General features: G+C 37.8%; 1 protein-coding gene across 4 annotated transcripts in view; it reads left to right on the forward strand.

The window, feature by feature from the left end:
• Window positions 1-15,187, forward strand: part of myo1ea (myosin IEa) — a 53,298-nt gene that overhangs the window by 817 nt on the left and 37,294 nt on the right. The window lies entirely within an intron of this gene.

Below are 15,187 nucleotides of genomic sequence, written 5' to 3' on the forward strand. Positions count from 1 at the left end.
GTTGTGGCTCTTCATTGCATGGAGACAGGTTTTTCCTAGTTACTGAATGGCATCCCTGCAACAGACACACCTAGAGGTCATGTGGCCTACTCAGCTAGTAGTTTTAGCAAAAATTCCCCACCATCAGGTTGAATAGCAAAATTTGGTGACCTGATGTTCACTTGTTTTTGTTGATTATTCTTCAATGAAGGTGAACAAAATGCCTCCTCCACAACGATAATTTTACTTGCTTGCCCTATCCATGAATAAGATATCCTCTTTTTCTTGGAAGCACACCTAACCCTTGTGCAGTATTGTCCAATTCTTTGATCCTTACATCAAAGACGTTTCATTTCACACCAATGGCATTTCACATCAAAGGCATCACATTGAAAGATGACATTGGGAGTTGAAATTTCAACTCCCAGATGGCGACATCTCAAATTTCAACATGACACAACTACTTAGTTATCACAGTACTAGGATTGTGCCTAAAATACAGTTCCGTACTATGAAAATTGTGTGGAAGAGAATGAACCCAAAACGGTCAAAATACTGCACAAGGGTTTAAGGGTTTTTCATGTGCAATTTTTGATGCTTTCAGTCAAGGACTAAAAATGTTCATATAATTAGCCCAGAATCTGGGTGATCTGTAAAACCGGAAGAACAACGTTGTTCCACATATTTAACCCACAGAGCCAATTAATTGAGTTGTCTTAGTGAGCTTGCTGACACAATCCAAAAGCAATGTTTATTCAGAGCAGGGCAAACAAACTGAATTGGATCAAACTCATGGGAAACCGTTTTATGCTTATTCATATCTAGACGATCTTTTAGGCCCAAGCAACTGTGCCATGTGATTAAAATGGGTAGTAAATATTTAGACTGCCATTCTGAGTGAATAGCATCACTCGGTAGTTCCTTCTCTGCCAGATGCTGGATAGCACGTCGGTATGACAGCAGATGGTTTGCATTAGCTTCTCTTTCTCCCAGACCAAGCCCCCACTTACTCCGTCGGTTTTCAAAGCTGGCGCTTCTCTGACCCGACGCTGCTGTCGAGATTTGCTTTGGAATTCCAGCTCCCTTGCTCTCAAAACAGGATGGACACCCATTCACCTGGAGAACTCGTTAGGCTTGTTGTTGCTGTGGTTCAACACACTCTTGAGCTGTTCAACACCCCCTCATTTTGCTGCACTGCTGTCTGTGGCTTTTGATGGCTGCAGAGTTTTGTTGACGTCAAGTCCAGCGTGTGAAGCAATCTGAGTTGTACGATCATCCAGCCATAATCTATAGCCTTATAGCCTATAGTTTATCTTCACTAGGTTCGCTGGCTTACTGGTGCCTATCCAGCAATCACAGTGCTATACAATCAAGTCCATTTCAATTATAACATTTTAATGGTTGATATGACTACAAAGTGCATTACATGTCTTTGTCAGAATTACAAAGTTATCATTAAACTGTAGCAGATTAATGAAACTGTTAATCTTCAGGGGCAGCATCTACACATAGTAGGATGAATTTGTCTTTTCAAAAATGTGCTTCCTTCATTTTATCCGCTTGTTCTCATTGGCTATACATGATCTTGGCATTTATGTGTACCGCAATCTGCTTTGCTAAATGTGTATTTGTAGTTTCTGATATGATACCAAATCTGATTTTGTGTGGTTCTATTGTCCACAAATTACTTGACTAATTTTGTCATTTTCATTATTACATATAACATTTTCATCATCGTAGTGAACAATTTGCAGTGTGTCTGGCTTGATGTCTGCCTTGCTGTCGGCCCTTTCATAATGGGGCAACTACCCTTTTGATCAAACCTTTCATGTTATCAGTGACTCTATGACCAGCATTTTTGTCTTTCATCAATGGAGGCTCAAACAGTGGATAGTTTATATATATATATATATATATATATATATATATATATATATATATATATATATATATATATATATATATATATATATATATATATATATATAATAACTATTTTATGGTATGTTTTGTAATTTTCAACTTGTGCGTGTTAGATGTATTCCCTTTTAACGTTCACTCTTTTATCTATATATGCACTTAGATGTGGGGCTTAGATGATAACATCTACACTTTTATTAAAATATCAATTGGTTTTAAAACCCTTCATAACGTCAATCTGTTTAACAGTACAATTTAAACAAGCTAGTAAAATTCTATATGCATCCATTAAATACTAACATTAGCTAAATGTATCCACAAGTTCATGCAGGAAGCATGTCCCTTTGCCTCACCTCATCTCAAGTAATGAAGATATAAAAATCCAACTCATAATTAATGAAAGATTTGAAGCAAAAATTGACACAACGGTCTAAGAAATTGTTATAATACATTTTCACCAATCGTAATAAGCATTGATTGTGATGTAACCATGGCCTGAAAAAGAATATGTGAAAATTCCACTTTTCAAGTGAAACCAGTTTTATCTTGCTACACTTGCAAGTTCCTAAGATGTTTTTGTAAAGTGACAAGTTCATATGCTTGCAAGTTCCTAAGATGCTTTTGTAAAGAGACATTCATGAGACCATACCTTGTCGACTGTAGTTTGCATGCACAGTATATTGTCTGCTTTTAGTTTATTTATGAAAACTAAAAAACTAAAAGATTGACTAAAATGTACTTCAACAGCACTGAAATTAAGAATAAATCAATATTTGCTTTAAATCAAAGGTCACTTTATGAATCAGTTTTTATGAAACACTTTGTTGCCCCTGGAAATCTCGGGGCCTCAGGCAATTGCTGTGTTTGCTCAACAGTAAGTCCGACCCTCCTAATGATGACGTCAGGCATATAGTATTCTAGCTCTGACGTAACTCTCGACTGTGGAAGTGGTCTGATGAGAAGTACCTTGCACTTTTCTCTGCCTGTTGTATATGCAATGTTCCCTGTGTCCCCAAAGCAGTGTGTGCACTATCTCTGTGGTCGTGCGCCTCTGTATTTAGGCCTTGGCCTTGTTTTCCGACTGACTGGCAGCCAGACCTTTAAGTAATGCGAGTCCTTGAATTGTAAAGTCATTTGCTGTATTTGTTAGTGACTAATAAGGAAACTTATAAACATGACCTAATAATGCTTATGACCTCACAGTGTTGTCACTATGGACTTCCTTCAGGCTGGACAATTATTTCACAGCAGTAATGTTTTATGGCCATATCAGTTGTTCGTTGTTTTATCAGTGTGGCTTATGTTTTAATCAGGATTGTGAAGTACTTTGTCACTCAAAGACTGTATATTGCTTTTGTGCCATCTGTCTTCTCAAGAATTCAAGGCCAGTTATGTCCAGGCTAGAAGGATGTGTGGTTGACAAGTACGGCATCTTTTAATACTACTCTTAATACATAGGTCTATGTAAAGATTTTCAAGATATGAAACTGCAAAGACACAAACAAATAAAAATCTCATAAAGTGGTACTAAAAATATTTCAGAAGCAAAGCAGGTTTGCTCCACCTGACCGGGATTCATGAAGGTCATATTAATGATCCCCAAGTAAACACTACTTTAGAGCAGTAGTTCTCAACCTATTTTAAATGATAATACCCCCTGTGACATTTTTTTTCAGCAATGTACCACCTAACCAGTGCAAAGCATTTTTGGTTGGATTGGAGAAAAAAAGAACATTAAAGGGAAGGCCAACCCAGAAATGTATTTACAATACCTGTAATATGTTCTATACAGCTCCCTTAGTCCAAACAAAGCATTCTGATTAATATTATGTTTGAAGAATATGATATGCAGCAAAATCCACCTGTTTTTATCCCTCTCAGGGCTCGGCCATTTTTGTCACTTACTGTCTACTGAAAAGGACATCAACATTGATGTAATTTTTACATCCTTTCCATTAAGCATGTGGAACATATTGTATGCACATACAGTATGTCACTTCTCCTGTACGCAGTATGATATGAGAATTTTGCTTGGCATCTGCATTACGCTACTGAATATCAACATCACATGTGAAAAAGCATGACCACATTCAGCCCAGTAGCTCATCAGTTAATAGCTTTCCAACTTGAAGCCTGAAGCCTTTTACTTGGCTGTGATCTGATACAACAATAATATTATTAGACTGTCACTGTTAAGGTTCAATGTTGCTGTTGCGTTTCAGCCCAGACCTTTCAATTGATCATGCCGCTACAACGACAGCAAGCTAAGAGCCGCCAAACACTGAGAGAAGTCAGGAGTCTGGTGCTTATTTGCATTACAATCCCTCATTACCTTTGTGGACTGTCAACATGGTGAAGGTTTGTGCTCCAATTGTCAGATTTAATTGTCAGCTCTTTTTACTCAAGAGTTTGCCAAAGGAAGCATTTCTGTCTTAATACCAATACTAGAATGTATCTTCAGTCTAATGAATTGCTGTTATCTCCCTTTTGAGGTTCATATCAGATTCTGGCGTGGACAGAATAGTTGTAGTTTGAGCTGCCCTATTGAGAACTAAATGTAATTGCAATTATTCAAGGTAGCACATAAGGTCATGTTTTAGCTTCCATACGTATTTTTAGCTTCTATACGTATTTTTTTGTGTTCAAATTATTCATTTGTAATGGCCGGCTTGGTGGAAAGTAATTAGCACGTTCGCCTCACAGTTCAGAGTCCGAGTTCGAATTTACCTCGCCCCGGTCTTCCTGTGTGGGGTTTTCATGTTGTCCCTGAGTCTGTGTGGGTTCTCTCTGGGCACTCTGGCCTCCTCCCACACTCCACAAAGACATGCATGGCACGTGTATAGGCGCTCTAAATTTTCCTTAGGTGTGATTTGGCGCGTAAATGGTTGTTCGTTCCTCTGTGCCCTGTGATTGGCTTGAAACCGGTTCAAGATGTCCCTTGCCTACTGCCCGTAGACAGCTGGGATAAGTACCAGCAATCCTGTGACCCTAGTGAGGATAAGAGGCTCTAGAAAAGGGAGGGATGGATGGATGGATGGATGGATGGATGGATGGGTGGGTGGATGGATGGATGGAATTAGTGTACCTCACCGTTGGAATATGTGGAGATTAACTCAGATAAATGTAGACAGTGCAAGAGGAAAAAATAACAGAGTCAAAGTATTTTCGGGCTTGTCAGGTCCTTTGTTCCCCTGGAACATTGTTCGTGGCATTAGTCACTCCTTTTAGGATGCCGCATCATGCCCTTGTTGCATTAAGAGCTTCTATTTAAGTTGCCAATGTATCCCCTTGTACTGTACAAGGGAATACAGTACCTTGTAAATGTCTTTCAACTAATCATGATTTTGTATTTAAAAAAAATATTTCTTGATCGCATGACTCTTCCTGATTTTAGCCAGTCATCAGTTGGAATCTGTTTCAGTAAAAGACATTGTTTAAAACCCCAACACCCACCCATCCATCCATTCATTTTCTATAGCCGCTTATCCTCACTAGGGTTGCAGGCTTGCTGGTGCCTATCTCAGCTGACTTTGGACAGTAGGTGGGGGACACCCTGAACTGGTTGCGAGCCAATTGAGGGGCACACAGAAATGAACAACTATTCACGCACCCAATCACACCCAAGGACAGTTTTGAACGGCAAATACACCTGCCATGTATATCTTTGGAGAGTGGGAGGAAGCCGGAGTGCCCGGAGGGAACCCACGTGGACTTGGGTAAAACATGCAAACTCCTCACAGGAAGGCCTGAACCAGCTGAAATTGAACTCGGGTCCCTTAACTGCGAAGCGGATGTGCTACCCACTCGTCCGCCAAGCTGCAAGCCCCAATACATTGTTTGTATAGTACACGTATTACAGACACTTAAACAGGAAGTGTTTTTGTTTGTTCACATTAAAGGTGATACATAAAGTAATGCCCAAAACATAAACCACTTCAGAGGATAATATAAAAATTAGATGCATATGGCCATGGAGTATGTTGGGAAGGGATGATCAATGCATGGAATGCATTATGTGCAATCATGCACATAAGGAATAATTGGGAATATGGTGGGTGGAGGTATGATATAAATCAATATAAATGTATGGTATGTTTCGTTTGAGAATTCCAATATGTGTTTTTTAGGTCCTTTTTGTCAGGCACCAATTGAACTAAAAAGTATTCTGTCACCTCTTTGAAGTGCCATTCGTTATGTACAGTACGTGTACCACACAGTGTCATGAGTGATACTATGTTTGGAAACAAAAATGTCATTGTTTCAGTCTTTTTCATGAGAGGTGTGGTTTTAGTTAAGACTTAAGACAGAAAAGAGCATTAACTGTATTGGAACAGCTCTGTGATATCCTGCTCACTAAAAATGAACCACCATTATGCGCGTATGTTATCTAATACAGTACTTAGCCTATTTCCACCAAACCATAGAGATTAGCTAATAAACATGCAATGTCCTTTCAAATCTGGGTAAATGTATAGTGGAGTGCCACTATTTATTTGAATAGGGACTGGGCTTAGCCTGCAAATATAAAAAATGAGCAAATAATGGACACCCATTGGAATGCATTTCAAACTACAAAATGTATTCAAAACCACAGATATAGATTCAATATGTGTTTTCCACAATAAATGGTGAGTAGGAGACACACCTCCAAACATACCATAAAATCTGTTTTTATGTGAAGCCACGTCTGTCGAACTGCGAGTATGTGGAGGTCAACTCGACAATTTTATGGCGACGTGTGACTATTTCGGAATTATTCATATTAGCTCTCTCAGCTGATTTTTCTTTTATTATATTTTGTCTTGTTGCCAGGAAACATTTGGGATGCAAATCCTACATGGTAGCAGTGAGAGTAAAAACAAACAACAAAACTGTTTTTGAGATAATGAGCTATTATTTTATAAAGATGTAAGATGTTTATGCCGCTCCCAGTTGAAGTTCATATTAAAGTGGCCGTATCATGGCAGTGCAACATTTCGGAGATTTTAATCATGTTCCATCGTTGATTTCTCACCTAAAACACTCCCAAAGTGTTATTTTCCTTCATTGAGGCATTTCTAACCTTTCTTGCTTATTCAGCACTATCATCACTGGCCAAGCAGATAAACATGATTTGCAAGAGACCTGATGACAATAGTTGATCCCTCGTACCACCTGTGCAAAAGTGAATACACGCTGTGTCTTTCATGTCCTTTAGATTCATTTCTGTTCTGCACTTGAGGAGAGATTTTGCACCGAGTCGGCCAAGTAAACTGCAACGTTTCATTTATTACTCACAACATTTTACTGTAGAAAAGACACAGTTTTGCCAAAGTGACAAAAATGTGTCTTTGGGACCACACAGCCAGACAATCAACATCAGTAGTAAATTCACCCACGGGCTGAACTATTGTTATGAATACTGGTTTCTCACAGGACCGATTTAACAGAAGGAATGGCTCTAAGTGAGTGCGACCTCTTGACACCGTTTTGCATTTTAATGTCAGTAAAAGGCATGTTTTGGGCCCACTGGGGTAGTCTCTAGTGCTCTGCGACCATTGTGAGGATAAGCAGTCAAGATAATGGATGTTTCGTGGTCAGCCGGGATTGAACTACTGTATGTCATGAAGGGGGCAAGGCGGCCACATGGTTAGAGGTCCACCTTTAGTACACAAAAGATGTTTCAGTTCCTGGTTAGTAATATTGGGATCATACAAGTCATATTTAATTAAAAAAAAAATACATCACCAATGTGCCAAATGTAATTTATAGGCTTATTTTTCACTTTCGAAAGTTTAAAATATAATAATATAGGCCCTTTAAAGTTAAACATACAAAAAACATGTTGGTTATTGAATAGGGATAGGTCGAAACGCAAAACAACAAGACGAGATCTTGCAAGTTTGCATCCATGAGTGAGAATTTTTTTTTGCAAAATTTGTAATATAATTTAATACCTAATATGAATTTTTAAATCTAACACTCAAATTTAAACATAAAAGGAGAAAAACGGTCTTAGTCTTAACTGCAATTATTTCATCATCTTTTGCGTCGCCGATAATTTAAAACTGAGCATCCCCAAATCAGAGCATCCCTTTATTTCTCCTGTAGAGCCGCAGCTATTGAGGATTTTGGCATTTGGAAAAAAAAAAAAGAAAAAAGAAAAATGCTGCCCTCAATGCTGAAAATAGGCACCGCACAATGCATCGTCAGCTTAATTGAATCAATTTTTTTAGCACACTGAATTAGCGATCGAATCAGATTTCAGAACAACTTTGTGTTGACTCGCGACTCCCATAGCAACAGTCTGAGTCAAGTTAGTCATTGCCGCAAAATGCTTCTGGGAATAACTTAAAAATACAAACATACCAAGGTCATACATGTTGTTATATTATTTGGTTTGTTAAGGTTTATTATGAAGTTCTCATCACGTTTTCTAGCATTTTACTGTCATGGAGAGCATTAACAAACAAGCGCACATCCTCCTGTGTACTCCATGTCAAAAACAACAATCAAAAGAAAATAGATCTTGTGCTGTGCGCTGATGAGAAACCTTGTGGCGTCCGACTCTCATGAGAGCTTGTCATTCGAGATCTCGTCCCACCCGAGCACTGAATCAGTCCACTTGCCTTGTCTCGTGAAAGTCTGCTAGTTTAATGCTAACAATGCCAAAACACCACAGACAGACTAACAAACTAGAATTGATGTTGCAATAATTATGATCCAACACATGAAAGAGCACACAAACAGTTAGAATAACTTATATTTGAACACTGGCAACAACATCACATATAAGAGCACAAAACAGTATTCATCGGTAAATCTACAGTATTCTTTATCATCTGAGAAAAACAATGATTATTATTACATCTAAGGAGAGATGATGGCCTCCATTACAACTAACACGACCTGCAGGACTGGAGTGGAATGTTGTGGGGGGGGCTTTTCCCCCTCCAGTCATGAGCGTACTCAGGATTGTTCGGCCTTGGTAGATGTCTGAGTGATTTGGTAAAAAAAAAAAAAAAAAAAAAAGTAAACATATAGTTCAAAAGGCACTGCAAGCATATCTGGACAGTCAAGTTGTAAAAATGAGTACTTAATGTTTTGGGTGTTTTTTTTTTTTTTTGCACATATGTTCTGGAAAAACGATCTCAAGATCAAGATTGAAACTTGAGTGGGAAGTTCTTGTGACACACAGAGAATGTATTGTTTATATTCAGCCACTGCTGAGGCTGCTCTATAATGAATATACTCTACTACATTATGGTGTAACATGTTCCTGTCTTTGATTTCCACAAGAGTTCCACCCTCAACCACAATCATCTCAGAGACCATATATTTTGTGATTTTTAAAAAGACTGATTCTGTCAGAGATGTTTCAAATAAGCCCTGAGGATAAACACTGGCTGAACCGAACTGAAACGATGTGTAATTTTAGTCCATGATGTGTTGGAGATCTTTTCTTTGGCGGGACAGTGCACTATGAACACACACCCTTGCCTGTAGGAACTGCATTATGTGACTTCACAATTAGTCAGTGCTCATGTTACCACCATCCAGAAAAAGTAACACTTTACTCGTGTCTACGCTTTTGTGAAGTTGATATCTTGTGTAAAGTTGAGATCTTTGGCATTTTGTCAAAGTGCACACGGAAAAAGACATTAGGTGCACTTTCAAGACTACTTTCAAGACTACTTTTTTATCTACATTTGCATCCACATTGTATAACAACATGCATCTACTGTTATGCACTGTGTAGGGCTGTGCCTTTACTGTACATCTGTTCCCATTTACAGTAAATGAATATAAATGCCATTAATCTGCTTCACCCCCCCTCCCCCAAAAAATTAACAACATAATTAAACAGACTTTAAAAAAAAAAAAAAAAAAAAAAGGCCTATGTTGCCACACTGCTTTGATATCAAATGACCATTGTGCTGTTCTTTCCGAAAAGTGCCCTTTTTGGCCATTTGGGCAAAACAGAAGACAGATAGATGGCCATGCTGTTCATATCTCAACTCCTCTCACCTCATCAGTACAAAACTAATACTAGATGTTCTTCAGAGATGATTAGGAATATGCCAGGGTGCTCTTAGATCAGGGGTGACCAAGTCTGGTCCTCAGCCACAATCCAGTTTGTTTTCAATGTTTCCTTTCAAACTTTCACTCAACGCACCTGATTCAAATGACCAGGGTCGTCGTCATCAGGATTCTGTGAAGCATGCTGATGAGATAATCAATAGAATCAGATGTGTTGTTTGAAGAGAAACATTGAAAACAGACTGGATTCAGCCTCTTGTGGACCGGACTTGGCCACTCCTGTGGTGGCACCATTTGTCATCAGTGCATCGCTGAAAGGGCTATAAAACCACAATTTTAAGGGGGTTTAGCTTTCTGAAGTAAGATAGCAAACAGAAAGGCTAAGACAAGTTTAGAGGTGGGTTGTTTTTTTTATTTTATTTTTAAATACACAAGGCGTATTTGACTTTGTTTTGATTGACAGTAAACTTCATGTTTTTCATTTCGTGTAATTTTGATTTAAGGAAGTTCCATGAACGCATGTGCACGTACGTGATTTTTCTTTCTTCTGATTATCCCAATTTGGTGGATAGAGTTCATAGAAGATTTGCAGTACTGTTGTTCATTTATTACTAATTCTCTTCCGCTTAACCTAAATCAGAGCGGTCTTGGAATCAACAGTTGGAATTGAAGAAATAGTCTGTCATGACCACAGATATGGATTAAGTTGCCTTTTGGCCAGTAACAAAGTACAGTATTACATTTCTTGATTGGGGCATGATGATTTTGTTCATTGCTTATATGTATCTGAACTTATTTGGCCATTGATAAGTTTGGCACGATATTTGGCGCAAAGAAAAAAAAATTACAACAGTCTCTGCCTTCTGCCACACTCGACAGTGATGTTGTTTTCTCCAACATATTTCCTATGATGGCTTGCTAGATAATTATGACCAAAGTTGACATCTCTATTTGTTGATTTGCAGACGTAATTCAAATTAAAACCAAGCTGCTAAAATTGGGGTCGAGACACAAGAAAACCACTAAAGTCATATTCACTAAATCATGTATTTCTTTTTTTTCTTTTTTTCTAAAATATGTTGCTTAACTTCTAAATTCAAAACTGCTATTATGTATATATATATATATATATATATATATATATATATATATATATATATATATATATATATATATATATATATAATTTTTTTTTGGGGGGGGGGCTAATTGTTTTACGATAAAGTGACAAAAGTGCTGTAATTTATGACATGTGTTGACATATGTTGATTTTGGAGTCTTAATCCTTAGCTCTATCGTCAATGGCCTGATAGTCAATGCTCAGGAATGGCAAGTATATAATCTTGAAATGTGGATGAAATCTCGATATGCCTTCTGCGTCCCAAATTGTCGTGAATGCAATACTAACTTCCTAGACTACCTGTTGTCTTGTAATGTACAGTGAATCTCCACTGTTTGCTGGTAGCCCAGCACTGCCATATGTAACTGAAGCCCTCCTAAAGATGTTTGTAAATGTGTAAAAGTCCACAAAATGGCAAGATCATCAATGCTTGACAGAATTTCAACGGCTTCATCAAAGAAACATTAAACCGCCTGTTTAGCTAGTTAGAAGTCGCTGTTTTGCCTTAGTCACCAACACTCAAAGCCATAAACACTTAAGTCATAACAATACAAAATCACTTTTTAGTGGAAAATTAGATAATCATTAGAATTCTTGATTTTACTGTTAGTATAAGTGGAACTTCCACATTTTGGGATCATCAGTGGGTCTTTTCATATTAGGAATTTTGGGTCAACATTAGGAGAAATGAATCTTGAAGTGCGTAATTCAATTGGAAATTATTCCTCATTAATTCATATCTGTTTGTTACGACATTTTTCTTCATACGCTTCATCTTCCCATTGAGGTCACATGACAGGGATTTTTTTGTCATTGCATGGTGGACACAATTACAATCTTGTAACGTGCTTCCTCATAGATTCTGTTGTTTTCAATTGCCACAACAAAGTAATTAGCGGCTTCACTTGTTTCTAATTTTAGGTGGGTGGGCTGTTTTTCTCATGCTCACCCTGCTAACATGTCTGGACTTTGTGTCGGACTTTGTGTCAGCTTCTTTGGTGGAAAAGCACAGAAGGAAGAAATGAGGGGAAAAGTGCCGCTTATGATACTGAATCAAAGCCAGCCATTTCCTGTTTGCTGAGCCAGCTTCTGCTCAGGGCTCTCCATATAAGGTGATGGTATTTGCATGGCAGGAGAAGCTTGGACTTATGGATCAGGACGGATGCTGGAATGCGGTCTCTTTGATGGGAAACGTTTGTGACCTTTAGTTTGGGTTTAGCTTGGGAAACACTATTTTGCTAGATTTATTAATAAACAAATACAAGCTGTGAAACACTTGGAAGTTTAAATTCCATGGTGGAGAAGCATAAACATAAAACAACTTTGAGAAGTTAGTTGGAAAGTGGTGTCCCTCTCAACCACTATCACACTTGGGCGCTATGACCTCTACACCGCTCAGTGTGTGGTCAATTATGGCACCTCCCAGGCATCTTTGTGCATGTGTGTGTGTGTGTGTGTGTGTGTGTGTGTGTGTGTGTGCGCCACCCAGTTTCCTTTGCCAGCTCCTCCCTGGCTGTGACTGTTGATGTAAGAATCACTTTTTCAGTCGACTTGCTTCATTAAACCAGGCCAAGTCAAAACACATGAAGTTATTCTCCCAACATTTGACATGCACCTCCTACGTGCACAACTTATTAATTCCCTCATCATGAATCTGCACTTTTTCATGCAAGACAGGTTAATTGCGGGACACTTTATATTTATTTATTTTTTTTCCCCTACTGGATGGATTTCCCACACACTCTCTGTTGTCAATTAGTTACATTTGGCATTCGAGGATCTTGGTTTTGTCTGTGGTTTTGAAAACATGCAGCACTCATTTTACCTCTGACAACTGTTCGGTCTCCGGGACTCGCAACACTGGAAAAACTATGGGTCCCGACAGAAATGTTTGGAGTCCCAAAAATCGTGCAATAAAAAGGACAAATTAAGTCAAAGGTTCAAACTGCATTTACAAGACATGAGCAAAAACCAACAAGAGATAATAACAAATGTCAAAGTAAATATACAGTTATTTACATTATAAGTCCCACAACTTGATGATAAGGAAAAATGTTTTTCAACCTGAATGTAGCCCTTTTGACAACCACTGTACCATCCAGATCAGTAGTGTCAAACTTGTTTAAGCTTGCGGGCCGCATGAAGGAAAATCTATTCCCAAGTAGGTTGGACCAACAAAATCATGGTATACATTTATATAACTTGAAAACAAAAACTTCAAATTTATTTATTTATTTTTAATACTGTCCAAATAAAGCTAGTACTGCATCAGTATTAGTCATTAAACATTAACATTACTTTTAATCATAAAATATTTCAAGTTTTTCATTTATGAAAAAAATCTGCTCAATTTTGTACCTCACAAAATTATCTCATGAGCCGGTTTAAACCCATTTGCGGCTTGTGACGCGGGCCATATGTTTGATACCCTTGATTCAGTTGCTATATCCATCAACTAACACAAGCTCAATGCTACGTTCTCAAAATTCTCATTCACGCAGAGCCAGCAGACCTAAAGCTGCATTATTTTTCATGCAGCTACAGATGAAAAAACCCAGTATTATTTAGCCATGTGTGCATTGTTTATGTGGAGTTAGTACAGTAGCAATGAATAACTATAGTAATGCGAATTCCCCCGACAGTTCATACAGCAAATGGATATGGTTGTCTTGACACAAGGAATAACCTCAGCTAATTTAGTATGAACTTAAGACAGACTTATGTTGCCTAGCTAGTTAAGACTTCATTTATCCCCCTCATTCCTTGCGAATAACTTTCTGATATACATGTTGGAGATACACTTTGTCATAAAAAAAATAAACGCACCAACTTCTTGTGATCCCCCCCCTCCACTGAAGCTACCTGAATAGTTTATTATATTAATTAGCCATGTGCACATTTTTTACATTGACTGAATACAGTAGCAATGAATTACTATACAAAGAAGTATGGGATATAGGCGCTCTGAAGTGAATTTGTTTTTATTGGTGATTTTTTTAAAGAGAAGCATGTACCCCAGTGAATTGTTTCTGGCGACACAGCTGTTTGTAAAGGAAGTCAGAAAATGGATGATTTTACTTTGAAGTTACTCCCGGAAGCATGGCCGTGACAACGATCTAGTTATCTAGTTATTGATTATTATTGATTATTATTAGCTTACGCCATGAAGCTCATGGGGTGAGCTGCATTAGTCGAAAAAAAACGGTGTTCTTTTTTTCTCAATTAACTTTATTGTTTCCGTGAGATCAAAACAAACATGGCGGACAAAGTTGTAAAAAATGTTCGTAAAACGTCAAGTTTTGTTCTGTCTAAAATTATGTGTCTGGGACGTAAAGTAGTGTACTTTTGTGTCATATTTTTAATTTTAAAAAAAATGTTAATTTTGCTAATTAAAGCTTTCTTTGGTTTTTATTTTGTGAAAAATCTTTTTCAGAAAAATAAACTGAAAAAAAGTCATTCAATGAAACAACTACATCAAGTCCCAATCACAATTCATGAATAAAAAACAAAAGGGGAAAAAAAAGACGTAATCCAATCAGGAGAAGGAATCATACACAAGTATTAAGAAGTTACAACCCCTCAGAAAATGGAACACACATGACTCAGTCAGAAGAGAACCGATCAAATGCCCTATTGCTTTAGGGTTAGGGTTAGGATTAGGGTTATTGTGACCGGTACCGGTGAACAGTAAAAGTGTGAGATAATGTCCACGGCTTGAAGTTTCTTATTCATGTATTTATTTTTGTCAGATTAACAGTTGAAAACATGTGGCCTTGCGAGGGTTGTCAAAAACTTGGCTCGTTAGTCTAGAGGTTAGAGGTTGTTAGAGGTGCTCTTGGTGATTTTTGGCTAACTGTAGTGCTTTGCTTAAGGACTTCTTTTGTCTGAACAGTTTTAAAAATTGCCCAACAATGCCACTTTAAAACTATTATTTTTTTTCTATAAAATGAAAAAAACATTGTAATTTAATCCCACAATACTTTATTTTAAATAACTTTTTGTTTACACAGGTAATCAAGCTAACAAATTTGAGATGAGCTCAATCTGTATGTCATACAAACAGCAGCAGTCAGTGGTGCATTGGAGAGATGTCATAAAAGATGTGCAGCAGCCGCACAGTGAGAAGCAGGATCTAAGGGAGCCAGTCGT

Source organism: Hippichthys cyanospilos, chromosome 4 (assembly GCF_059441005.1).
Source record: "Hippichthys cyanospilos isolate Australia breed blue-spotted pipefish chromosome 4, RoL_Hcya_1.0, whole genome shotgun sequence".
NCBI lineage: Eukaryota > Metazoa > Chordata > Actinopteri > Syngnathiformes > Syngnathidae > Hippichthys > Hippichthys cyanospilos.